At 44.0% G+C, this 25360-nt stretch overlaps 1 pseudogene across 1 annotated transcript; it reads right to left on the reverse strand.

Annotated features, from left to right (window-relative positions):
* Positions 1–7449: 7449 nt before the first annotated feature.
* On the reverse strand, positions 7450–23439 carry LOC309552779 (nucleoplasmin-like; annotated as a pseudogene). The gene is made up of 5 exons: positions 23305–23439; positions 19208–19290; positions 9073–9186; positions 7842–7879; positions 7450–7551 (listed from the first exon to the last, which is right to left on the reverse strand). The product of its transcript is annotated as a nucleoplasmin-like (transcript).
* Between the last annotated feature and the right edge of the window lie 1921 nt (positions 23440–25360).

Genomic DNA, 25360 nt, shown 5'->3' on the forward strand with positions numbered 1-25360 from the left:
CTGAGCTCAGATAGTTAGTTTCTATTTCTAAAATAAGCGTGGGTACCTGCGTTTAGGATAAATGGCACACTAAATCTATGTATGAAAATAAGCTGCTGCGGATCAAAAAAGGGGAAACCTTTTTAAAGATTATATATCTATATCTATCAGTGCTGCTAGAGAACTTGTGCCTAAATTCCAACAAATCAAAAGGTAAATATAATGTGAAAACTTGTGCCTAAAGTGCTATAAAATCACAGTGCAAATAAATATTCACAGTAATATTGTTATGTGCATACTCCAATAAATCCTGTGTATAATGCCAATATCAATATTAAATACATAATATTCTCATAAAGTGCCAAATAGTATACTCTAAAGTGAAAGTAAACAAATAATCATAAATTGATAAAAAGTCTCCTTCAATTAATGCAAAGTGCTCCAATATATATTGATGTCAGTTCCACACAAATCAAAAAGTGCTCTGTGCTCTGAAGACATATTGCTGACAATTCCACACAAAAGTGCACTGTGCTGGATGCCTCCGCTGCGTGCTCCCCTCTGTCCCCCACTCACCGGACAGATGGGGTAAATAAGCCCGTAGTATCACTCCCTTCCTCAGATAAGGTAGATAGAAAGAGGGTGGTGTAAATATACACATAAACTATGATGGTAGCAGTAGCGTGGCTCCTGGATTTACCCATTTAGCTCCCCCCACGGGTGTAGCCCTATCAAGAAAGAATCTTCATAGTGTAGTAGGTAATGTAACTTTTTAAATAAAAAAAATTGTAATGACCTTACAAACCAATGTTCAACAATCGTCTTTTTTCCAGGTGGTGGACGCCGCTCTTGCCGTGTGCGTTCCAACCACCGGGACCGGAAAGGACGTCGTTCATGCGAGCAAGGGCTCCTCCAAGAGCTTTTGAGAACAAGAGGGAGGGGCCAGGAGCACTGAAAAGGGACCCGAGAAGAGGAGGATCTGGCCTGCTCTGTGCAAAACCACCACAGAGTCGGTATGACAGGTTTGTTATTTTTAAAAACTTGTATTGACCAATGCAAGACACCTGGAGCATTTTTTGGGAGGATATTCTGTGCCCTAACCCCCTTTTATCAAGTTTATTTCTGAGGTCCTTAACTGCGTCCCAGTGGTAAGGAAGTGCTACATAGTTCTTCTGGGGTCACCACTGCCAGACAAGGTACATTGGGAATGGTTATATTTTACTATAAAATATTCTCACCTTAGGTTTTCTTCTTCCTGTTCTGAATTGTCCAAATGCTCGTCCACTAAACAAACAAAGAAAGTCACACCTTTTAAAGCAATGGTGCAATTAATAAAATAAATAAAAAAACACCCCACCACACCCCATACATGATCTTGTGAAAAAAAATAAATAAAATAAAGAAACCCATTTTATTTCTAAAGCACTATTACATTCAGTAGCACTTTTCAGTACTGTGCATTATTAGGATATAACCATTAAGGTGTATACTGGTAAGCCATAACATTATGACCACTGACAGGTAAAGTGAACAACAACATTATCTTGTTACAATGGCATCGGACAGTGGGTGTCATATTGGGCAGCAAGTGAACATGTCACTGAAATGAACATGTGAAAGCTGAAAGAAAAAAAAAAAACATTGTACAACAGGTGAGTAAGAATTAGAGCAACTAACAAGAGGCAAATTATAACAGCTAGACATCTGGGTCACAGCATCTCTAACTGCAGCTCTTGTGGAATTTCTGCAGTGTTCTGGACCTACCACAAGTTGTCCAAGAAAGGAAGACCAGCAAACAGAGGACATGACCAAGGCTCATTGATCAACATGGGAAGTGAAGGCTGGCCTGTGTAGTCCCTTTCAATAGAAAGCTGCTGTAGGTCATATTTCTATTGGGACCAACATTACATTTGTGTCAGAATTTTTTTTTTTTGCATATGGGGTTGCTGCAGACCAGTCAGTGTTCCTATGCAGATCCATGTGCACAGCCAAAATAACCTACAATGGGAATGTGAGTGTCCGAACTGGACCACAGATCAATGAAATTGGTCTGATGAATTAACCACCTCAATACAGGGCACATTCACCCCCTTCCTTCCCAGACCATTTTTAGGCTTTCAGTGCTCCCGCACTTTGAATGGCAAATTACTCAGTCATGCTACACTGTACCCAAATTACATTTTGATGTTACCACAAATAGAGCTCTCTTTTGGTGGCATTTATTATCACTAAGTTTTTTTATTTTTTGTGATCTATGCGAAAAAATATGACAGTCCAAGGGATTTATTAAGAAGCACAGTTTTTTTGCCCACAATAGTTTGGGTAATGAAGACTCATTGTCATATTTACACCCCAAAATATATTTTGCTACTCCTGAGTATGGCGATACCACCACGTGGGAGACTTTCACAGCCTGGCCAATGGCCATATGCGGATGCCCAAGTAGCACCTTCAGGCATAAATTATACATTTCAACCCATCACATTTTTGAAGACCCTGTGACAGACATTGTTCACTGGGACAGATGTGGCAGACAATGTGCACCAGATGATCACTAACCGATTATTTTACTGGGACAGATGTGACCGGTGTTTACACTGTGTTGGGGACACTATTTTGGTGATCAGGTGCGTCCCTGTTCACCAATTCTAGTGCGAATTAGGTCCGAAATTGCACCTAAACCCAGAAGTAGGCAGCAAAGTTTGGGTAGGTCACTTTGCTTACAGTGGCCAATCACCCACAGTACATTGCAGGTGTAAGTGGTTAAAATGGGCATCATTACAAATAGAGGATGAATCCCTTAAGCAGGCACACAGACCATAAAAGCAAGAGTTCCAACCTTTTCCTACTCCATCCAAAATTAAAAAGAATATATAAGCTTGTTATAAATACACTTAAATACACTAAAGTAGAATGAGTAGTGGGGGATTAAATACCCCTGTATGTTTATTATATTGGTGTCCTGTTGGGGAGATTTCCACTTCCTGCCCTAGAAAAAAAAAAAAAAAAAAAACCCCAAACACACACCCCTACAAAAATTGAAGGCAATTCCTTTCTGGCAACTGAATAGGTGCCCCCATTAAAAGATTTGCCCTCTTGTTTTGTTCAGGTGACTAAAATGTGGGTTTTCCCATTACTTTGTCTCGATAAGGGTCACCAGTAGGGATGATCAAACTTTTGAAAAGTTCGGTTCAACCAGAACACCCGAATTTCCCGAAAGTTCGGTTCGGATTCCCAAACCCCATTGAGATCAATGGGACCCAAACTTCGGGAATCAAAAAACACAATTTTGAAGCCCTAAAACCTATTAAATGCCCCTAAAAAGTGCCTAGGGTTCAGGGTCATGCCACAGGGACTATGAATCAGGCAAAAAAAAGTTCTTAAAAATTGTCGTTTTTGATAGAGATCCAATTATTTATAAAATAATTGAAAAAAAAAAAAAAAGATTCTTTAAGATTTAGTGTCGGGGGGGGGGGGGTCTAAAAAGTGTACCTGTGAAGTTTCAGCTCTGTAGCATGTCCAGAATCAGAATTATAGCATGCCAAACCTTCAAAAAAAAAAAAAAAAATGACTTTTTTGCTTAACCGCGCCTTTCTTTTGCTCCCAATAAAGCAGATGTGTGCGACGCCTTTTGCAGTGGACTTAACACTTACAACAAGAACAGGCGTTAACTTGTCACTGAGGCTTTAAGTCCACTGCAAAAGGCTTTGCTACTCTGCGTCACACACATCTGCTTTATTTAGACAACTTTGCGTCGCATAGCAGTGTGCGTTTTGCAGGTGAATTTCACCACGCAGAGTTGCCAAAGCCTCAGTGACAACTTAATGGCTGTTCTTGTTGTAAGCGTTAAGTCCACTGCAAAAGGCTTTGCTACTCTGCATACACTGCTATGCGACCCAAAGTTGTCGCTAAATACAGCAGATGTGTGTATGGCTGAAATGTATTTTGCACAATAGCTGACTAGCAAGCACGTATACCTGCTGTAGATATATCAGCAGTGCAACGTGCTCACTAGACGGAACCCTGACACTTAAAAGTATCCCTACAAAAACTAGATTATTGAAACTATAGTGGTATATAGTACCCAAACTACACTGCATATCCCTTTCCTCACACTAACAGAACAGCTCCATACAGCAGAAGATAATTTCTAACTGACACTGTCCCTTTAAATTTTTTTTTTTTTTTCGAACTCAAACAGCACAATCGCTGTATTTCTAACTACACTGACAATCTTTCTGTAAGCCGACTGCTCTTCTGCTGATATGGAGCTTTACAAGCAATCGGCTATGCAGCAAACGTTGTTTAACACAGCAGGAGAAACACAAATGCTTCCACTCTCTTCCAAAGCCTCTATTACAGTGCTAGAGGTTAGGCGGGGCTATGTTATATATTGGGGGGCGTATTCACTCCTGATTGGCCTCTGGTCCCCGTAGTCACTCCAATCACGTTCCTAGCAGACTCCTGCCCCCTCATTGGCTTTTACTGACATTTCTGGGCCAATCACAGGCTTTTAAAGCCCACTTCCTGTCCCATTGCATTTTGGGCGGATCTGGTGACCGAATTCCAAACTTTTACCGCAAAAAGTTCGGAATTCGGCCGAATTTCGAACACCCAATGTTCGGGTCGAACCGATGGTCGACCCAAACCGTTCGATCATTCCTAGTCACCAGGACAAAATGAGGTTTAACCAACCTTGTGCAGACACACAGCAAGAAACGACAGGGACTCCAATCCTGCTGTCATTACCAATTAAAGATATTAATCATCATGTACAGTGTTAATCCTTTTATTAAAGGAGATATCAGTATAGGAATCCTCTGGATTTATTAGACATTTATCACTTAACAGCAGGACTCCCTCCCCCCCAGAGATATTTTTGGTGTTTACATGAGCATGTCCAGCTGGCTCCCTGACCAGTAGAATGCAGATCAGAGTAAGGCAACTTCCAAAAAAAAAAACCTAATCAGCCTCTAAGCAGTTCTAACGGTACCTGCTAAGCAAGTAATCTGTAATACATTGTCTACAAGTGTATGGTTGTAAAATTTGCACGGAGCTTAACCACTTTACCACCGGAGGATTTTCCTGCTAAAAGACCAGGGGTTATTTTGCGATTTTTTACTGCGTGACTTTAACGGACAATCGCGCGGTCGTGCGACGCTGTACCTAAACGAATTTCACGTCCTTTTTTTCCCACAAACAGAGCTTTCTTTTGGTGGTATTTGATCACCTGTGCGATTTTTTGATCACGCGCTATAAACAAAAAAAGAGCGTAATTTTTGCAAAAACAACAATATTTTTCACTTTTTTTTATATGAAATTCCCCCAAAAAAAAAATGTAAAAATCAAAATTTTTTAAAATTTTCGGCCAATTTGTTTTACGCTACCTATGTTTGGTAAAAAAAAAAATCGCAAAAAGCGTATTTTGATTGGTTTGCGCAAAAGTTATCGCGTTTACTAACAAAGGGAAAGATTTTTGTCATTTTTGGTGTTTTTTTTTTTAACGAGTAATGGCGGCGATCTGCGATTTTTTTTGCGGTACTGCGACATTGCGGCGGACAGATCGGACCCTTGACTGACATTTGTGACACTTTTGGGGGTACCAGTGACATTACTGCAGTAATCAGTGCTATATATATGCACTGTTACTGCAAAAATGACACTGGCAGGGAAGGGGTTAACAGTATTGGACAGGGAGGGGTTAAGTGTGTCCTAGGGGCATGATTCTAACTGTGCAGGGACAGGTCTACTAGTGTAAAAACAAAGATCAACAGTTCTACATAGTAGAACTGTTTGATCTTCACTTTTACACAGGGAGAACTGACAGGTGGCTTGTTTACACAAGCCGCTCTGTCTTTCTCCCGCTGTACCGACGATCGTAGTGTGACCGGCGGACATCGGGTCCGCCAGTCACACTCCCGCACTCCTCCGTGAACGAGCCGAGGCGGGCGCGCGCCTCAGCGGGCGCGCGCCCGCCCGCTATTGGCTCTGGAAGGAGTGACAGGCGAGCGACGTAGACCTACGTCACTCTGCCTGGCCGGGGCCGACTGCCGCAGTAAATATACTGTGCGCAGTCGGCAAGCGGTTAAAGAACAGCTCTAGGAAAACTGCTTAACCTGCTTAGCGGTATTCCAGAGCATGACTCGGGGTTAAATTTCAGAGCCAAAAGCGGTAACGCCGAGCCACACTCGGGGTACCGCCAGAAGCATTGCTGGATCCTGTAAGAGAGGTTACTTACCTTGTCACCGGGATCCAGCGATGTGTCTCTGCGGTGATCTTCCTCCCGATCGTCTCCCGTGCCCCGGCTTCCGTCTCCTGCGACGTGATGTTCGCAGGGGGGTGGAACCAGCAGCAAATTCAAATGTAAAAACACACTGATACCAATCAAAATTAAAAAAAAAAAAAAAAAAAAAACCACATTAGTTTGCCCCCAGTGCCCTTTCCTGTACAATAATTATATATATATATATATATATATATATATATATATATACACACACACACACACACACACACACACACACACACACACATATACATACTTGGTTTGGGCTGCTCATTCACAAGAATTACCTGCAAAATAATGGTACCGCTTTCAGCACCTAAAATCCAATAGAATCATACCGCCAGGGAGGTTAATGTACAGTTTAACCTGCCACAGTACTTTTAGTTCTGTTGAGCTTTTTCTGCGATTTACATACATCTCGCACACTATACAGCTAGGCAGTTGTCAGTTATCTCCTAGATCAAAAAACATGGCTCAAGTGGCCATTTCTCCCCATTCATTTAGATTCGTTGGACAACGGCATCATCATTTCTGTCAATTAAAGGCACATAATCCAGGAAGCAGGGATGATTCAAGAGGTCGTGAAGTTGAACTAGGAAGAAACCAAGTGATCTTCCAGGCTGTGCAGAGGTGTGTGAATCACAGTACTAGTTATACAACAAATACTTTTGTAAAATAAAACAGCAAGTAATGATGCATTTCAACTGTGTATTTGCATGGAGTTGCCTATAAAGATCAAATTATAACAAGTCAGATGCATTGGAAATATTCAATAGCCTTATCTTTATTACAATTGAATTAAGTCACTGGTAGGCTAATTGTGCGTGTATACTTAGGTATGTTCAGACTGCAATGCTTCTCATTACAAACATCAAAACTCCTGATTACATTAAATATGGAACCTTTTAAATAAAAAAAAAAGTTTAGCAAGGGCATCATAATGGATTACCTCTCTATGTACAAAAGAGACATGCAAGGACCTGCAATAAAACGCTTTCAAAATATATACAAATTTTCATCACGGACATGGATGGACGACTGACATCTACAAAGCAGAGGCATGCAAGGACATCTTTACTTTTAATTAGAAACCCCTGATACTAGAGAATCAATAACTAGAATTTTACACATTTGTAAATAACCTTAATATTTGCAGTAGTTGAAGCTATGAAAGTCCATACGTCTCACTGACCTATTATATCCTGTCCCGATATGTACACCGGTCCACTTCCAGACACAAGAATGAATGTAACAGGAGGAGTGATTTCTATATCATGTAGATTAACCTGCATATACAGCAAAATGATTATATTTGTCCAACAGTTCCTTACAGACACATATCATCACTTCCGATGGTGCCAGTACCTGCAATTGCCTTGAAATACAGAGGTTCCTAGTCCAAAAAAGAGCTAGTGTCATTTGGGCCAACTACAAAGCCAACTACAAAGAAAATCTACAAAGAAACTACAAAAAAACTACAAAGAAAATCCCCTATAAGTCCTATCTGTCTGCAGCATGCTTCCCAACATTAACCTCCACAATGTAACCTACTCTTTTATAACTCTACTGTTCATACCAGATATATACCCATCACTTCCAAGTCTTCCCACCCCACTACCTCAATAAAAAAATAAATAAAAAAAAAAAAAAAAAAAACCACACATTATCTCTCTACATTTAATATACTACATTAAAATCGTGAGTCCAAAAAGCTCCTTTTCTCAACATATCTACTATGACCCCCCACACCCAAAAATACTCCCCTCTCATCACCCTATACACACACCTGATGCATACCCATCACCCCTGCATCACGCCTTCACATTCAATTACCCATACACAGCTAACATACTTCTGCATTCTATTTTCCCTCTCCACATTTATTAGGATACTATATTATAATCTTATTTTTATTTTGACAAAAAAAACACTAATTTTTTCCCCTTCCGAACGTGTGCTATGACACTACGCCTTATTTGCTGCAATAAATATGTGGACATGTTGGATAGGGGTTACTGGTGGAATTACAGGAGGAAACCTAACCCACTTCCTTCCACATGCCTCAGCACAGAATGGGTCCATGTCAATTCTACTACTGGACACCAGAACTGTGCCATTCCCACTCATACACCAGTGGCGGAGCTAGATTTTTTAAAACAGGGGTGGCAAGGTATTATTTTGGGGGGTCAATATACAAAGTGTTCAATTACACTAAAAATAAGTTATTTTCCACAAAATGTATATAGATTAAATTAAAGTTGGTTTATTAGACCTGGACTCCTGTTGTCTGACTCCTCCTCCGCTCCTCGCCGCGCCAGCTTCTTCGATTGCTTACTGCCTGGATCTCTCCTGCGCTGGGCGGCCGCGGCACAGGCTAGTCGCTCCCCCAGACAGTCCCTCTCAGTCTCCGCACCGCACGCCTCCCCCACCAGTCTACAGTGGGCGGCGCCGACAGGATTGGGTTCGGGAGCCGAGCAGCCAGGGGCAGAGAGCAGTAGACACAGCGGCGGCGGCCATGGCAGAATGTTTTCAGCGGGGTGGCAAGGACTTCGTCTGGGGTGGCAATTGCCACCCCAGCTAGCCCTCTGGCTCCGCCACTGTCATACACTAACCCTCCAATTGTAACCAAATATCTTGTTATGTGTAATGAAATGGTTGTATATTCCACCAGGAACAAAGGCCTAGTCTCAACTCCTTTCTACACAGCCATTTGTTACATTCCTATCTCTTCTCAATGATTGTTTGTAGGTTTACCATTAGCTTGTGTGTTAAATTCAGATCTCTAATAATTGTTCATAGAGAGTTACCATTGGCTGCAGTGAAGGCTGTAGAGAAGCAATGACAACTTGTTTTCCTTGGGTTTGTTCGGACTCCACTGCAACAACATGCATTTCATCCTTCGTTGTACCTCCAAGGCAAATCTACTGAATACATAAAATATAAAGTGTAAAATATAAATAAGCCAATCCTGAAACATAGCTGACAGATTATATCTATAGAACCCCAGCTTCTTTTCTTATTCAATGGCGTATAGCTACTTTTGGGTGTGAGTGAAGTTACAGGGTGCTGTGAGTGGTGCCTGAGCCAATAAAGTCTTATCCTATGTTGATAGGCCCAGATGGAGGACCAAAAAAAAAAAAAAAAAAGATAAGGATGCTGGGCATCAGATATTTATGGAGGGGAAAACCGGTGTGAAAGAGGAATGGCAGGATGAAAATAAGAGACATTTAACAGGCGGGCGGAGTCAGAGAATCACTATATAAGGGCCGGTTTACACTACAATTTCTGCATGTGCATTACACCCCCCCCCCCTCCCCCAATCACCACATTCAGGACATGCCAGTGCATTTTGATTTTGCAACATTCCAGAAGCGTTCAATACAAAAAAGGAAAATGCGGTTCTGTCTGCACTAGAACATACTGCACTCTGTGTGAAATAGGGCCATTAAAATACATGGAAAACACTCTGCGTGTGTTTTTGATGCAGATTAATAATGTAATGGTTTGCATTTGGTGTGAACCAGCCCCAAATGGAAAAAAAAAAAAATCACGCCTGATTTCAGTGTGCGTTAAAGTGATTGTAAAGGCTCGGTTAAATTTAAAAACAAACCGGTTATACTTAACTGATCTGTTGCAGTGGATTTGCAGAGCAGCCCTGATCCTCTTCTTCCCGGGTCCCTCTTTGCAGCTCCTGGCCCCTCCCTTCAGTCGAGTGTCCCCACAGCAAACAGCTTGCTTTGGGGCACCCAAGCTGCAGCTCCGTCTGTCCATTCAACCCTGCCCCTCTCTCTCCCGATTGGCTGACTGACTGCCGCAGGAGCCAATGGCACTGCTGCTGTGTCTCAGCCAATAAGGAGGGAGAGTCCTGGACAGACAAGGGACTCGGGCATCGCTCAAAAGAGATGGAGCTCAGGTAAGTATTAGGGGGTGCTGGGGAGGCTGCTACACAAGGCTTTTTATCTTAATGCAAAGAGTGCATTAAGATAGAAGTTTATTTATTTATTTTTTTTACTTTACAACTCCCTTTAACCACTTGGCAACCGTATACATTATATATACACGTCGGCAGAGTGGCTCTCCCAGGCAGAGTCACGTATCGGTACGTCACTTTCCTGGGAGGAGCTAGGGGGGGGGGGGGCGAGCCTACCCTCTACATACTTGGTATGGAATTATTGAAAAACAAGTGTCTGGCCTGCTGGTCCTAGAACCCAGTCATGGCCATAAAGTGGGTGGGACTGTATAGGATCTGATACTTCTGGTAAGGAGTTCGCACTACCACCGAGGTGTCACCTCACTTGATTTCATTTGTTCACGTGTGGAAAGTGCCTATTCACCAATAAGGCTCACTGTTTAGCGTTATCTGGTAAGAGGCTATTTCTTCTATTTCACCCTCACTTATCGGTCTAAGATTAGCAAGATTGAAGATCCACTATTGATACAAGCTTGATCTTTGGCTATTCGAGATTATCTGGATCAATTGGAGGACTTTATATATTTTTCACGATTGTTATAAATGATGTTTTTGCATAAACAATTTTCACATATGGTTTTTCACACTGTATGAAGATCACCATAATATTTGGGTCATCCCAGATTGTGTTGAACGCACTACACTTTTTTTCACAATTGTAGAACTACTGACACTGTTGTACTGCAAGTCACTGAATACTTCCCTCCAGCCTTGCATTGGCTTGAGGTAGTATGTGATAGAATTCTGTAAAGCTGTAACTTCCAACTGGCACACTCTGTCCAATTCAGGGCCCAGTTGTAGGCTCCCCCTTTAACCTTGAACTCTTCAGGGTCCACTGACTATGTACCCCCTCTCACCACTAGCTGGCACTGGATCCCCGAACCGCCACCGGAGTGGTCTCCTCTAACTTTAGACAGACCCCCAGGGGCAATCCTCAGTACTCACGACCTGTGTAGGCTTTCTTTGGGACTGGACCCCTCTGACTCTCCACAGATTCTCGGCACACCGGATCCACTCAGCTTAGTTCAGCACTCTCTCTGAATCTGCAGGCAACACCCCGAGATCCTCTTCCTCAGACAGGAGAGACAGCCGTTCTCTCCCTCCTGGGACTCTGCTCCCGCCTAAGACATCGTGTCATGCGCCACCCCCAAACTTATACCCACTTCTAGAGTCCTTTGCAGCATAATCTGCCTGCCGGGGTAGTTACAAGCCTGGATGTGTCCCCTGATTAGGTTTACTCCACTGCCCTATGAGAAGCCTCTCACAGGAGCCAGTGGGGAGACACCCCCCTTCAGCAGGCACACCTGGAAACCATGACACCCTGACTAAACAAATCACAGCCCTGCTGTTAGGCAGGCAAGGCACACTATACGTTTACCTAGCACCTACCTGTAGGGTGCTACACCAGTTGCAGCATCTCCCATCCAACTCAATTTCTGATCACTGGGTCTCTCTGCCAACTACCTTACTTTCCAGATCACAGCACTGAATGCAAACCTTTCCTCCCCCTTATGTCACCTCCATTCTACTTCTTTTACAACTTCCAGAACTTCCCTTCTATCCATTTCCCCACACCCAGTTTCATTACATTGCCTTTGTGCCATGCATCGCTCACCCTAAGGTTACCCCCAGGTCACCTACCCTCCACCTCATGCACCCCACCCATCAACCCTTCCTCTTTAGGGGGGGGGGGGTGCGCAGCTTGGCATCTTTTGCCCTGGGTGCTGAATGACTTGTCCCAGCACTGGCTGGAATGCAGCATTTGACAGCAATAATCACACTCTCGTGCAATGTAAAACTTGTATTGAAGTAATGAATTAACAGTTCACAACAAGCTGATGGGATGGCTACCCAGCAGGGTGCACTCAGTTTCCTGCCGGACTGACAGTATTTGTAGAGAGGGGCAGAATGCGGCCTGGCTGACTCCAAACAGGGAAGTGTCCAGAAAAGATGTGACCCTATGCTTTCCCTCCTTGTCAGGAACCTTTCCCTACGCAAATCTGGTATCTAGGGCCTATAAGGCTCTGCCTGGCCCAAGATGGTTACCAGAGTCACATGGGGCGGCAGCATCCATTTGGATCACTTCCCCAGGAAACCATAGAGGAACCATGTTCCTCCTGACTGCCTCTCCAACTTAAGTGCCGCTACAGATAGCGCCACCGGAAGTGGAGAAAGTAGACTGTACCTGCCTACATGCAGCCTGCGTGCTGACCATGTTCCATTAGTAGCTGCAGCTGGGTAGTGAGCATAGCCATTTAGGGACAGGAAGTGCGTTACTTACAGGAATACGATACCTACTGGTTTCTCTTCCATGCTCTCCACAAATGGGAAAATGTTTATAGCTTATCTCCCTAGTGGTCAAATCATATGGCAGCAAGTAGACTTTGCATTTGGGTGCTCACTCCAGTCAGTGCCAATAATTGGATGGAGATAGCAGCACCATCAATGCGCAGCCTTGCGTTGATGGTATAGTGGTGAGCATAGCTGCCTTCCAAGCAGTTTACCCGGGTTCGATTCCCAGCCAACGCAATCTCCTCCTGTTTTTGGCCATGCTAAGCGGCCTTAACAAAAGACCCTAGTTCACCAGGTCCTCAAAGTTCCCAAGATGTCCTGGCTTCACGACAACTGTGGAGGTTTTCTTCAGCACTCAAAAAGGCTCCAGTGCGGGGGGGGGCGTGGCGACCGCTGAGCAAGATGGCCGCTTAAGGAGAGAGCTCCAGGCTGCGTCCAACTTACTTGATATCTACGGCCCATCACAGCGCCTTAGGCTCCACCACTTGTCCGGATTCCGTTCGGGAAACACCTGGTACACAACCCGCCGCAATGACAAAGAAGCGGACGGCGGCACCCACGGTCCGCAAACTGTCGGACTTTTTCCGCCCGGTGACTCTCGGACTTCGGCAAAATGGCACCGAAGCCCATCCTGCGCATCCTTCACCTCGACCTCTAGGAGCGTAGTCGCCGGCGGATGACGTCACAGCGCCGTGTCCCGCCGCACGGACAGGGGATTCCACGCCGATGAGGTCGGAACGTTCCAACGACTCTTCTCCCTCCATGCCATCCACTCAGAGCCCGGCTAAGTCGCACCCTAGGAGAGAGAACAGTCCTCAACTGCCCGCGATGTCTTCCATGGAGGTGAGCAACTCCGGTAACCCTTCCATTACTGCTTGGGCCTACTCACCCCCACCGGACCCTTTTGCCAACATAGACACAACGGGACAACCTATATCGGACACTAGTCTGAAAGAAATGCCATCAATGCTTCACTCCTCCATGCAGGCCAACTTACTAGCTTCAATATCCTATTGTCACAAGGAATTGAATGGCATGGGGGACAGAGTTAACGCTGTAGAGCACAGGATGGAAGAATTCACTGTATCCTATAATACCCTAGTGGACACCCACACTTCCCAGCAGGATGACATTCATCATATACAAGCCAAATTAGCGGATCTCGAAGACAGATCGAGACGCAACAACCTTAAAATTCGTGGCATACCCCGAGTCTGTCCTACCAGCCCAACTGCCTCTTTTTGGAAAAGACCCGTTTCAGAAAGCTGTGCCTGACCTCTCCAACGCGGACCTCACCATTGATCATATACACAGGATCCCCAAGCCCTCGTTTCTACCGCAAGAGGTCCCTCAAGACGTGTTATTGAGAATCCATTTTTTTCAGGCCAAAGAATGGATTCTGGACGCTTTTAGACGTAAAGATAGTCTTCCTGATCAGGCCATGTCTCTCCCAAGTCCTACCAGACTATTCCCAGTACACCCTTCAGCTCCGTCGGAACCTCAATTCCATCACGAAGGCCTTAAGGAACAACAAAATATTGCATAAATGGAAATATCCCGCTAAATTATGCGTGACCTATTAAGGATCCTCTTCTCAAATTACCTCCGTGGACCAAGGCATCCGCCTGCTCCGTCAATGGAACATTCTCCCTGACTCAGCGGACCAGCAACAGCCAAACATGGAACCAAGACCCCGCCATCTTCAACAGGATTGGCAAATCATCTCCAGATCGTCCAGGTCTACCCACCGCAACAAGTGAAGGTTGCCAAGTTGACCCTTGTCGGACGCACCTGACCTCCTGCCTTAGGTAGCACCCACCATCGTGCTCCTTACCCCTCTGACCTCGCAGTTGCTGCTGCTCACCTGGCCCATGTCTTTTTATCTTCTGTTTGTCTCTTTTTTCTCTCCACCATGACCTCCTTGTTTCAGAACAGGACTCTCCCGTCAGACCCCAGAACATCGTATTACCGATACGTCCAGACATCGTTTGTTGACTCTCTCCACCACATTATCCGACCTGTATCCAGCTGCACGTCTCCTTCCTTTCCTAGATGGACTGCCTGCGGACATTCCAATGCCTTCGGGCATTCTCACCCTGTGTATCAGTCAGGTACCACTTGATTGCCCCCTCTTTGCTCACACCTGCTCGCTTGCGAGCAATTATGTAACTTACCTGCTGGCTATTTCCCTGATATCGTACCTGCTTTATTTATGAGATGTCTCTGAATTGGTTATCTCTCAATGTCAAGGGCTTAAACCACCCGGTAAAGCGCTTTTCCATGTGGACAGAGGCTAATTCGCATAAGGCGGATGTTCTGGCCATACAGGAAACACACTTTAAATTAGGGCAGGCTCCCAAATGCTCGCATCACAATTATCCTCACATCTTCCAAGCTTCTGCAAAAAAGAGAGGGGTGTTAATTGCTATCCACGACTTGGTATCCTTCGCCTACTCTAGGGTGGTGCAGGATGCTGAGGGGCGAAACCCGATTCATAAATTGTACCATTGATGATTGTCTATACACTATAGTTAATGTTTATGCTCCAAATACGCACCAATTGCAGTTTCTCCATATGCTCTGCCGTAAGGTTAATAAGCTCAAAACAGGTAAATTGATCATGTGTGGGGACTTTAACATGGTTGCGGATCACGCCATGGACGCCTCATCCAGAGGGAAATCCTCTGCTCCTACTTTGGCACCCCTTATCCACTTGGAGGGGCTCCATGACGTGTGGCGCTACCACCATGCGGAGGAGAGGGATTATTCCTTCTACTCGACTTGTCATCACACGTACACCAGGATAGACATGTTCCTGGTGGATGCCTCCACCGTCCCCCATGTTGTGCACACCTCTATATCCCCCATTACCTGTTCCGACCATGCCACCATCCACATGTCTTTGTCGGTAAAGCCGGATTCTCCCTCTACATTTATATGGACATATCCATCCTCTCGGACCCGGACTCCCTTAAATCCCTTCAGTCTCAACTGCGCAAGTATTTCCACATTAATGACACACCCGACATACACCCCTTCATGCTCTGGAATGCTCATAAAGCATTTGCTAGAGGTATACTTATTCAACTAGGCTCCAGATTAAAGAAGAAATTCCAGCTTAAATTTACGGAACTCACTACAAAAATTAAAGAGTTAGATGACACCAATAAAATGGCCCCCTCCCCCACAAATTTGACCCAATTATCCGCCCTGAGAATGGACCTTCGCAGACTTCTCATGGATAAACATGATCACATGATGGCGCATGTGTTACCATTTGTCCCATAACAAGGCGGGAACATTTTTAGCCTCCAGACTTAAAGCTAGAAGAACAAAAACCAAAAATTGACCATGTTTTTCATCCCCATACCAACCAGAAATTGACGCACCCGCAGAAAATAGCAGACGCTTTTGCGGATTATTATGGTTCCCTCTATAACCTAAACTCTGACCCTGCCACTCCCCAACCTACAGATACGGATATTCAAATGTTCTTGCAACACCTTAAACTGCCTACTCTCTCCGAAGATGCCCTGTGCCCTCTGAATAGCCCCTTCACACCTCTAGAGCTGGCTATAATGTCTCACGCCCTCCCTCTGAATAAATCGCCAGGTCCAGACGGTATGATGAATGAGTATTATCGTTCACTCCAAGACATACTCTCGCCACACTGTTAAAGGTTTTCTCAGCAGCCGCCTTGGAGGGTCATCTCCCACGTGAAATGCTTCAAGCTAATATAACCACACTCCCTAAACCTGGTAAACCACCCAATACACCAGCCAATTTCTCTCCTGAATAATGATGTGAAGCTCTATGCCAAACTCATAGCAAATAGGTTAGCACAGATATTGCAGTCTCTGCTTGGATGTGACCAGATGGGGTTCGTCAGAGGGCGCCAGGCGCCTGATGCCACTAGACGTGTTATAAACCTTCTACACCATGCCGAAAAAAAACAAAAAACGCCTTCTCCGCTTCTCTCCATAGATGCAGAGAAGGCGTTTGACCGCATACACTGGGGTTATATGAAGGCGGTTCTGCGGAAATTCGGGTTTTCGGGACAGATATTTTTAGCCATTCTAGCCTTATATTCCGCGCCATCGGCCAAGGTGTTGTCAGCCGGGACGTTGTCCAAGTCCTTCTCCATTTCCAACGGCATGCGCCAGGGGTGCCCACTATCGCCCCTCATTTTCAATCTACTGATGGAACCTCTGGCCGAAGCACTTCGAACTAGCCCTCTGATTTCGGTTTGCTGATGTCATTCTCAACCTGACGAACCCCGTTGTGTCCCTCCCGGCAGCGCAACAGTTGCTCCAAGATTTTAGCTGTATCTCATACTACAAGGTTAACTTTGGTAAATCTAATTCTCAATATGAATATCCACCCCTCTACGCTTGGACATCTTCAAGCGCGAATGCCCTATACGTGGACCTTGCAGTCCTTGCAGTACCTTGGCATTCAACTTTCGTTCCCGACCTCTAGCCTCCAACCTAAAACCACTCATATCCTCCATCTCTGCTGACCTAGCCAAACTCAAATCTTCTGAACTCTCCTGGGCTGGTAGAATAGCTTCCTTCAAAATGGTGTGCCTCCCCAAAATACTTATGTATTTCGTACACTACCCATACCCATTACGAAGAAAAGACCCCCTCTCTAAATTACTACGAACATTTGTGTGGCAAAAAAAAAAAAAAAAAGCGCGAGATGTGCGTACTCCCATATGATCCGTCATAAATGGGTAGGAGGTCTAGGATTTCCAGACATTTCTGAATACCATCATGCCTCTAGGTTGGCACCCCTCCAGCATTGGTTTGCCCCTTCACATTCCCTGCCCTGGCTCCCTATAGAAGCCTCTCTATCACGCTCACCCGACCTTAGCTTGTTACTTTTGGCAGATTTCTGGAAACCCCTTAACATACCCACCCTACCAATCACGACACAAGCCTCCATTAGGTCTTGGAGACTTCTCCGTACACATCCCTCACTGGTTAAACCTTCTGTTCGCATCCCCCTTCCGTTATCCGTACTAAATATCTTGCTCCCATACACCCCCACTTCCCACCTTACATCTGCAGGTATAATGGAGATTTCACAACTTTACCGTAATGGCTCGCTCAAACTATTTACAGACCTCCAACTAGAGTTTACACTTCCTGCACGAGTGGTCTATGCCTATAATAGTATATCTAGTTTCCTACACAAGTTCCCCCCACCTGACATGTACCTCCCAAAATCAATGTGGAAATTCCTAACCAACCCTTTGTCCTCAATTAAGGGAATCTCTCTGTTCTACAACCTTTTCGGACAAAAAACAGTTTATAAAAACCACACACATGGTCAAATGGGAGGGGGAACTTCAGGCATTCTTCTCCGACCCTCAGTGGATATTGGCAATTCGTTCCTCTCATACCACTACCCAGTGTGTCAACCACTGGGAACAAATGCAAAAAAATGATCACTCGATGGTACCTTACGCCCTACCGCCTATCCAAAATTTATTCCACACACGATCCACACTGTTGGCGCAACTGTGACCAGCCCGGCACGATCTTAGACGTTTTCTGGTCTTGTATAGGGTTAACTAGTTATTGGAGAAGGGTGTTTGAGATTCTGTCCAACCTCACTGGTATCCTGCTCAAGCCCAATCCGGCCATGGCCCTTCTCTCATTGGGGCTGGATGCCATTCCCCCTGACATGAGAACGGTCTACTGTCATGTGTTGATAGCCGCCAGAACGTTGATAGCGAGACATTGGAGACAACCGGTGGCACCGTCTCATCTGGAGGTGGTGAAACAGGTCAATCTCCAGTACTCAATGGAAAAAGCCTACGCTTACTCAGTTTTCAGGGGCACGAGGTTTCACAAACACTGGCTCCTGTGGACCCAGAGCCCATACTTTGCCCCCACTACTTAGAGATTCGGTCTGCACAAGTACTGTAGTCTATCTATTCTAGGACCACCACAAACTTTGTCCTGTTGATATTTTGCCACTTCAAATGTTTCTGGATGTTTTACACTGTTCTACACTGTTATTGTGTGTAGCTAATTCCTTCTGAAAATGTTGCAACAAACCCTGTTCGTACTTTGCATACGTTTATGTCATGTCGCTTGAATCATCTTACGACAATGTTTCTGTACATTTTGTGTTATGTGCTTTAAAACTAATAAAAATTATTGAAAGTAAAAAGGCTCCAGTCCTGATTATGCTTTAACTCGCTCAGAAGTTCAGCATTATCCAGGGGCAAGATTAAGCCATTTTAACTACTGATGGGTGGGAGTGAAGGAAAAAAAAAAAAAAAAAAAGCCTGGCGGGAAAATACAGCCAGCCATCACATGTAAAGACCAATGAACTACAAACATATTAAGTTTTTATTTTTAGGTTTAGACACACAAGTTATTTTGTGGTTCCTTGGCTTATACTAACTATTCATCATTTACACCATTAGTACATCTGAATCCTTACTAGCCTTTAGCTGACTAAAGCACCCATACATGCAAATGTTGAAGCCCACTATAATTGGTCTATTCTTTTAGAACACAATACCCAAAAAAATGAGCGAACCCACTCACACTGTCACTGTTTTCAGGCCTTCTTGGTATATGGAAGTTTTGGGAAAGACCCTTGTTTGCAATAAACAGACAGACTTATTACAATTTAATAAGGTTAAAACAAGATCATATTACCGTCCACAGGCTTAGTAAGTGTATCATGTTGTCCTCTTCAGACTCAAACCTACATATCTTCCTTGATGCACTCAGTTCACCGCCTGCAAATTTAGAACTAATCAGTTACCCATTATAGGTTTAATACGGGACCTATTTTTAACAGGACAAACTTTAAAATGACAGTTAAAGATAGATCTAAAATAATAAGAGCACATGAAGAATGTGGTCATCTTTCACAAAAAGGATGTATGGGCATATGTAGCCTAGGTTACTCCCTGGCAGAAAGGTTTCTCATCTGTTGCTAGCCTTCGACATTCTGCAGCAGTGCACGATCCCTAGTGATCCAGGTATAACTTGCAATCTGACTCTAACCTCCATGACAAAGCCCTGGTGAGCGGGGTGAAACATGTCAGAGGGCATGGCTGGAGCGGCATTGGCTGAGGTGAGCGGTGTTCTTTTCTCTGATAATGCAAGATCCCTAGCTTAATTCTCGATCTCCATTAGTCTTCTGACTTAAGCTACAGGTGAGAGGGAGGGCAGTCCAGATTAATGTGGGTGAGAGGGATTAACCCCTTCGCTGCCAGGTGCGTATGGACCTACAGCACTGCTTACAGATGGCCAGGTCTGTACGCCGTATGGACCTCATTTCTTCTTCTGCTACAAGCTCATGGTCACTGGTAAGCCACTGATCAGAGCAATTTACCCAAAATGTGATAACCGCCTCCCCCACTGCTCTGCCACTGTCTCCCGCCCCTCTTACTCACCTATGCTGACAACTAAAGTGTCCCCCACTCTAACTCTCCCTTACCCTTCCTGCTCTGATCTCCTCAGCACTGATTCCCCCCCTCGCAAACTCTGATCCCTCTGTGGCTGTCCTGCAGTTGTCATATTCTCTCCTCCTGCCGACTTTGTCTTGCACCCCTTTCTGATTGATTCCCCCTCTAGTGCCCCTCTCCACTTCTTTATTGTCCAGGTGCTTCCTGCCCTCAGCTGCTAACCGGCTCTCCTGCCGACTTTCCATGTTGCTCTGAACCCCCCCCCCCCCCCCCCAGTGCTTGCTTCTTTACCTTTTAGTGTTTTGTCAACAGCCAGCCTGCAGAGGCATCAGTCTCTCACCCCAAGATGCCAACACTGCTCTATTAAGAGTGTGTTGTAATCTCCAAAACACAAAAGCCTAGGCCATATTGATTGCCATGCAAAACCAACAGGTGAAGGAGGTTTTGAATGCACTTCTAGTTTGGTAGGACTGTTAAACAAAATTAACAGAATGTTTTACTGAGAGGCTCTAGTATTCTTAATGTATCAAGAGTACAGCTATGTATAGGCAATGAGGAAAGTTCTTCTTTAGGGGTTATTGCATTCTTTTAGAATGGCAAGACTTCAATTTGGGGGTTCTATGGAAGATAAGGACTACTGGGAATAAGGAAGATAAGTAGGAAAACCAGTATAATTTCTGGGAATGACCTTGTGATGTTTGCCTATGTGCATGGACCTCACAGATGTTTCAGAAAGAAGTCTTGATCCCCCCCTAAATAGATTGTTAGACCTCATTTAGAATACTCTGTCCAGTTTTTGAAGCTCTACTTACAAAAATAAATTGATAAGAGGAAGTCAAGAGATGAAAAACAAAAAAACTATGCAACAATGGAAGAGATAAAAATATCAGGATAGACTGCAGTTACCTAATATGTACAGACACTGGGAGTGAAAGACAGACACTTAAATGGACAATGAGAATATGGTTTGGATTACTTCAAATTGGTTCTGTGTTTACACTTATGATAATGTGTGTTGTACTTCAATGTCAGAGACAGACAATGACACTGGCGGTCGCTTCCTATTGTCTGTATTGAGGATTATGTTAAGCCGGTCTGTCCCATTGTTAATGAACTCCTATATGGTTTCTGTCCAGATGGCTAGATAATTAGTTCAGGTAATTCTATTTCTGTTTACAATTTAATCTGCATATAATGTAATCAGGCAACCCCTGACCTGTGTGTGGTAATCTGATCAGGAGGGGGATGTCCATGCTGTATATAAACTGACTGTTCAATAAAGGAGAAGGTTCCAGTACAAGCTAGGTTGTCGGCTAGCTTTGTATGGGGGTGGCTGGAATATTTGATATGTTCAATACTGAAGAAGCCATATACTAATGGAAGCCCACAAACACCATGTGGGTCATGGTTCCATTACAAGGTTCAAGAGGGCAGTATATACACACACAATATAATGTTAAGATTAAGGACATGGGGACATGACCTCAAACTAGCAGGAGAGAGGTTCAAAGTCAACCTTGGAAAGTGTTAAATTTATTGAAAGCATATTGAAAGGACGGACAAGTTCTAGTTGTATGCATGTTCCCGGTCAGGGACCAAAAATATCACTGAGTGCCAAGCAACTAGTCATTTTAGAAGGAGGCCATGGCAGAATCATTTATCTTAGCACTGGATTCCCTTAAATGTTCTTAGTTTAACTGTAGCAGAGAATTGGTAGATTTAGGTCAAATTTATTAGACTGCTCTAGGTAGCTGTGGTCCAGAAATTTCTCAAGGAGACTGTAGGGAAATTGAGACCTTATCAGGATCAGGAACAGATTGATTTTGAGTCACGGTTAAGGAGTCAAAATCACTTGACAGCTTGTGGGTGGAAAATAAGAGTCCAGGAGGATTTCCTAATACCCAGATGCTATGTGAAAGATTTTAATTGAAACAACACTTGAAACAATTACTGAATGCGGAGACAGATGGAAAGATTGAGATGTACTGAAAAATTTTATCCAGACATCAAAGACTAGTGCCACAACTAATTTGCTAGGTAAGCTATGAGTATTGGTCACACGCATTACAGTCTGGTTGTATGGTCTATTAACAGCTATGCAGTGTCAGGGTCTTGCAGACTGCATAGATTAGATGGATTGTTTAGAAAGCTCTAGTACTATTCATTTGTTGGTAAACCAAAATTAGACTTCACCAATTGTATTATGTAGACAGTTTTACTTTACATCTGTGATGAGTGCTCTTGATGTTAGTTTTACTTTACATCTGTGATGAGTGCTCTTGATGTTAATAAACAATATATTCTAGTAAGTAGTATCAGAAATATCCATATCTGATATCTGGAGGGATACTGGGGATGCTGAAAAACCACTGTAGAAGACTGCATTACATAAAATGATAGTTGTGATCCCACTGGGTCCTGCTCCAACAGCTTCTCCTCTGCACACTGAACACAGTGGGTCACACATTTGGTACTGCCGCCATTCAGAGAAGCTTTTTTCAATGCATCTGATTGGATAAGGTGGAAAAGAGGGGGAACATGTGGTCACGGTATCCAATCAATAAACACCTTGTATTCACTGAAAAAAATAAATAAATAAATAAAGTATTCTCCAAATGGCGGAGGTGCCAAACAAGCAACCCCCCTGTGATCAGTGTGCAGATGGGAAGTCGCTGGAGCACCTGTAAGATCACAGCTCTCACTGCATGTAGGAAAATCTACTACAGTGATTTTCAGCATCCCCCGGTGACCCTTCAAGTATCAGTTATGGATACTTACTCCAAGCCAAGCTGACCAATGAAAGTTTTCAAAAAGATAAATCCTGGAGTTCTGCATTAAAAAAAGTTGATCGGCTTTTATTAGCTTCAGTGAAGCCAGCAAGCAGCTTATTAACAACCCTAAACTGGAGCTGTAGGGTCGTTCAAAAACCTTTGGAAGCGCTCGTTACACTGTGGTCTTCCACTCTACAAGCTAAAGGGCCATATTATGCTCAATTTCAGGGTTTTATTAGCAGAAGGTGTAATATGTGGCTCAAAGGCCCCATGCACATCACTGCGGTGCATTTTAGGGGTGTTACCATTGAACTAGATATAATGTGCATTTTCTAATAAAAGCACATCCAAAATGCAGCAGGCAGGATTTTTTTTTTTTTTTTTTTAAATGCACCACACTTAGGGATTTACAGGTGCAAATGGGGGCCTAAATGACCATGTAGTTTAAAATATAGAGATCAAATCTAATCCATATAGGCAATCACTTGTTCTGGAAGGTCTCCCAAGTGATTTTCTTTATAACTACCCCCCATGAAGTTGGAACATGCAGATAAATAAAATAACTTACCCCATATTTCACATGCTTGTCTGGCGGTCTCTGAGTGGATACTGGATAGGCTGAAAGACTGGGATTTGCCACTAGACATTGTAATTTACAACTGTAAAGATCTCATTGATTAACCTCATAATTACACATTCATCTGCATGCATACAAGTCTGCTCATTGCCAAAATATTTGTTTCTTCAGTTCTTTTAAAGGCACCCTCATAAGACTTCTCAGGGCTGACAATCACTGACTCCCTGGGTCATCTGACCTGCCCTCACCTGCTGATGCTGATTGATGTTCATTAGGCAAACAGACAAGACTTCTGTGTAGTGTGGTGGATTTTGGCCACGTACACATTACCTGCCTTGATGACATTTATTTACGTTCCATGGAGCCATGCGTGTTGATTTATCGTGGCTTCGCTACTTAGGGTGGACACATGCAGTATATATCTATTTCAATAGTACATGGTAAAAAGAGCCACAGCAAATATTAATATATGTGTTATGGATTGCACCCCAATGCATGTGTACAACATACAGGTGTGAGCCAGGGGTCAAACGATGCAGGTGCCATAAAACCTGCACTGTGATGCATTGAAAGCCAATTTAGGCCCCTTTCACACATGGGAGTCCGTCAGCGGACTCCGCTTTTCTCAGCGGGGGATTGATCCGCCGATCCCCCACTGATCAGTACACAGCTGTCAGGTCCCCGCTGTTCTCTATGGGGGAATCGGATGAGAACGGACAGCCTGTCCGTTCTCATGCGATCCTATCCGATCCGCTGGATGGATGGAAAACAGGGTTTCCATCCATCCAAATTTGACGGACCGGATAGGATCGGATGTCATCGGACATGTCTCCGCTGACATCCGATGCCCCATAGAGATGCATGGGGCATCCATTCAGATCCGCCTGAAAAACGGACAGAGGGATCTGAATGGTCCGCTAGTGTGAAAGGGGCCTTAAACTGGCCATACATTATACAATTTTCTTATTCAATTTCCCTTATTTACCTTCAACTATATCGTGGAAGGGTCTGCATGATTGCATACAAATTAAAGGTTTAGGTTTGACTTTATGTTATATGGTTTTGGTAAATTTAAAGAAAACACTGTATTTTTAATGCTGCTCCTAGGGGGTGTCTGGTGTTTTTTTTTTTTCTCAAAACGCCCCAGAACACAGTAAAAACAATGGGCTGAACTCTGGGATAAAGGGGCCTCTCTAATTACCTCTCTGCACTCCTCATTGATGGGAGATCTGTAGATATGGGGGATCAGTGGGTTTTTTATACGTAGGTAGGTGTGTGGAGGCTTATATAGAGGTAAGTAGGTGTCAGGAGTCTTATATAGAGGTAGGTAGGTGTCAGGGGGTCTTATATAGAGGTAAGTAGTTGTCAAGAGTTTTATATAGAGGTAAGTGGATGTGAGGGGATCTTATATAGAGGTACATAGGGTGTCAGGGGTCTGGTAGGTAGGTGTCTTTAGTCTTATATAGAGGTAAGTAGGTGTCAGTGGGCTTTTAATAAAGGTAGGTAGGTGTCAAGGTGTGTTATATAGATATAAGTGAGTGTCAGGGGGTCTTATGTAAAGTTTGTTAGATATTTGAAGGTATTATATGGAGGTCAGTATCTGTCTGGAGTCTTATATAGACTTTGGTGGGTGTCCACGGGTCTTATAAAGCGGTTGCTAGATGTTCAGAGGTCTTGTATAGAGGTCAATAGGTTTTAGGGGGATTTATTTAGAAGTCATTGTGTCAGAGGGTCTTATATAGAGGTCAGTGTCTCGGGGAGTCTTATATAGAGGTCGGTAGGTGTCAAGGGTATTGTAGTAGAGTAAAGCCCCGTACACACGTACCGATCGTCGGCCGACCGATCGGCCGTCTTTTGTCCCCGGGCTGTCCTGTCTGCTGAAAAGTGCAAAAGACTGCACACGAATTTTGTTCGCCGACTGCAGAAGTGATGTCATGTGATGGTTAACTTTCCCTGTGTTTTTTCTTTTCTGAGCATGCCCAGTCTTGCCAATCTGCTGTCTGTCAGCCGAATTCTGTACTGACAAGCGAACAATCGGCCGTTCTGG

This window comes from Pelophylax lessonae (assembly GCF_965119305.1).
Source record: "Pelophylax lessonae genome assembly, chromosome: 4".
In the NCBI taxonomy this organism is placed as follows: Eukaryota; Metazoa; Chordata; class Amphibia; order Anura; family Ranidae; genus Pelophylax; species Pelophylax lessonae.